This window comes from Triticum aestivum, chromosome 4A, assembly GCF_018294505.1.
Source record: "Triticum aestivum cultivar Chinese Spring chromosome 4A, IWGSC CS RefSeq v2.1, whole genome shotgun sequence".
Lineage (NCBI taxonomy): Eukaryota > Viridiplantae > Streptophyta > Magnoliopsida > Poales > Poaceae > Triticum > Triticum aestivum.
This window is the reverse complement of record NC_057803.1, coordinates 725119288-725122810: the sequence shown is the minus strand read 5'-3', so window position 1 is coordinate 725122810 and position 3523 is coordinate 725119288.

The window sequence follows — 3523 nt, the reverse complement described above, 5'->3', positions numbered from 1 at the left end:
TCTATTTAGGCACTAAAACATGGACAAAAAGGTATAACCAATCGATGGTTCAAGAAGCATCGGGATTTTCTCATATCTCATGACATTCGTTTGAAGACAGTAACGCTAGAAGGATATGCATCCAACAGTGCAAACACTAGCTTTGTTACATTCTTCATATTGAATGTGAGGGCACTATTTGTCCGTGAGGACAAAGTTTTTTAACAAGAAATTTCTCACGTATGGACATGTTGAACAACATAAAAAGAAGTTTCAAGTGGACCTAAGGGCGTCTAATCGTGCTCGACTTATATTTACAACAACGTGTCGTCATCATGGACCAGTAGATTTTTTGTACCGGGATCTTGATTTTATGGATTGGACCAATCCATTTGATTGTGACTGCCAAAAACTTTGGTCGAGTTAGATGTTATTGCCCCGTTCAATCTGGTTTATGTATAAACCTGATGAACAATTAATCCTCGTGCTTTTGTACCTTTTTAAGCTCGAGTTAGATATTTTTGCCCTTTTCAACTCGGCTTTGACCCATATTGTTGCTCGGATTTAACCTTTGTTCACTGCAGCATCCGCTAGTTCTTTGCGCCCGCCAGCACCCACCAAACTTATATTCAGTTAGCACACCAAATGGGATGTAATTCTTAATAGTAAAAGTTGCATGGTAGTGACAGATTTGGATTCTAACATTTGGGACCCACGAGAAAAAAGCCTATCCAGGGTGGTACCAACTCGACAGCAAACATTGAGAAACCTGGTTTTAAAATTACTATAAATCCAAAAATCGCCTCAAAATCATGAAACATGGCATGGTGTTATGACATGGCAGCAACATGTTGTGGTAAAAGTAGTCCAATTTGGGTGTAAAAACTTCTTACAAATCGGAGCTTCTCTCTAGAAGCCTCATGGTTCCGAGAGGGAACTTGTCACCTATATGTGTGTGAAATGACATATGATGTCTCTTCCTGCCTTGGTTTATTTCTCAGAGGCAACATGCAACTATAGGAGTGTTGTCCTAAAAAATGTGAAAGTATTCAATGTTCATTTTGCTTTTTTATACATTATTTGTGTTTTCTACGAATTTTGAAACATACTTTGCTGTGTGCAAAGGTCATGTGTCTACTAGCCACCTATGTAATTGGATTTTCAATTTGGTTATGGAATCAACTCCTTATAAGTACATATATTGTTGTTCTATATGCTATGACAACGCACACGGACCATACTAGGAAACATGTCAGTGATGAATTCATCAATCGCTGACAATTGTATACCAGTAAGCGTTTTCCCACAACACACACAGCTTATTAGCAGAAATTGTCTATGTTATTACCAGTCTTTGCACATATTTCTGATTAGGAACCTGTTTGCCGTATATCGCACACACCTTGATCTGGCTGACCATTTCTGTTGTGTTGCCTAATCACAAACAGTTCATCCGAGTGAATTGTATGTCGTATATCGCACACACCTTCATCTGGCTGCCCGTCTGTTGTTCCGCCTCATCATAAACAGTTAATCTGACTGAACTGTATGTCGTATATCACACATGCCTTCATTTGGCTGCCCGTTTCTGTTCTTCTGCCTCATTGCAAACATTTCATTGAACTGAATCGTATGCCCCTCATCGCACACGCAACTAAAATCTGAACCGTGTTTGATGTATCCGCCATCACAAACGTTTTGACGGGTTTTTTACATCACCGTTTGCGATTAATGCATCGCAAGCAGTTTCGTCGAAGGGTCTCTAATTGTAGTGTCACGTTAGCAGCATCCTGCAGTAGTGGAGGTGGAATTAACGCAAACAGAGGCCAACAGCCTCCACTAGCCACAAGGGCACCCCCCGGCGCGTGTTGGTGCCTAGAGGGCACCCCGTAAGTTGGTTGGGACTCTTCTTCGGGTGCAACGAAGCTTATATCCGGAAAAAAACGTGTTAAAAATTCAGCAATCAGAGTTACGGATCTCCGGATATTTAAGAAACAGTTTTCGGCCAGAAACACTGGAAGGCGAAAACAAAAAAGAATAGAGAGATAGATCCAATCTAGGAGGGGCTCCTGCCCCTCCGCCGCCATGGAGGACATGGAACAGAGGGGAAACCCTCCTCCCATCTAGGGAGGAGGCCAAGGAAGAAGAATAAGGAGGGGGGCTCTCTCTCCCTCTCTCTCCCGGTGGCGCCAGAGTGCCTACGGGGCTAGGATCACGACGGCGATCTACATCAACAACCTTGTTATACTTTCTCCCCCTCTATGCAGCAGTGTAACCTCTCTATTCCCGCTGCAATTCTCTACTTAAACATGGTGCTCAACACTATATATTATTATCCAATGATATGTGGTTATCCTATGATGTTTGAGTAGATCTGTTTTGTCCTATGGATTGATTGATGATCATGATTGGTTCGAGTTGTATATTTTATTTTGGTGCTGTACTATGGTGCCTTCCGTGTCGTGTAAACTTGAGGGATTCCCTCTATAGGTGTTGGGGAACGTAGTAATTTTAAAAAATTCCTACGCACACGCAAGATCATAGTGATGCATAGCAACGAGAGGGAGAGTGTTGTCCACGTACACTAGTAGAAAAAGGGTCAAATGTGAAGCACAATAATGCCGGTTGGAATTTCAGCCGGCACTAATGTGTACACTAGTGCCGGTTCGTGGGGGCGATCAATAGCACCGGTTCGTGGTGAACCTTTAGTACCGGTTCATGCCAAGAACCGGTACTAAAGAGGCTGTGTCAGCCTGCGGTCAGGCTATGGCCCCACCACCACCATTTAGTGCCGGTTCGTACCATGAACCGGTACTAATGAGGTTATGGCAAGCTGTTTTTTAGTCCCACCTCGTGAAGTGAGAGGGACTAGGAGCGGTTTATAAGCCCTGAGTGCAGAGACGATGAAGAAGAGGCTCAATGCTCACGTTGCTTAGCTTCAAGCCTTCAGGAATACGGTACACTGCATGGAGCTATGCGCAGTGCAGTTTACACTATTCCGAATGGCTTAAAGCAAATTAACGAGCATTGCACCTCTTTTTTATTTTTAATAACTTATTACAACTCCGGACTTCTTCTGTTATGGCAAAAACTAATTGCACGTCGACATTTCTTTTTTTTAAGTTATAACTCCAGACTTTGACCATCAAGTTTTGCAGAAAAGAAAAAATAGCAGAAAAGAAGAAAAACTATAGCTGAAAAGAAAAAAAACAAAATAAAAAAACTACTCAGAAATAAATAGAAGGAAATAAATATAGCAGAAAGGAAAAAACTATTCAGAAATAAATAGAAGAAAAAATAAAGCAGAAAAGAAAAAAATTATATTTGCTATTTTTCAATCGTTTACAAAATGACCATGAAATTGAAAATCACTACAAAATAAACTCTGAAAATGTTGAATTTTGGCAAACTAGATGAAAAACTACTCACAAATAAATAGAAGAAAATAAATATAACAGAAAAGAAAAAACTATACAAAAAACTACGCAGAAATAATAATAAGAAGAAGAAGAAGAAGGAGAAGAAGAAGAAGAAGAAGAAGAGG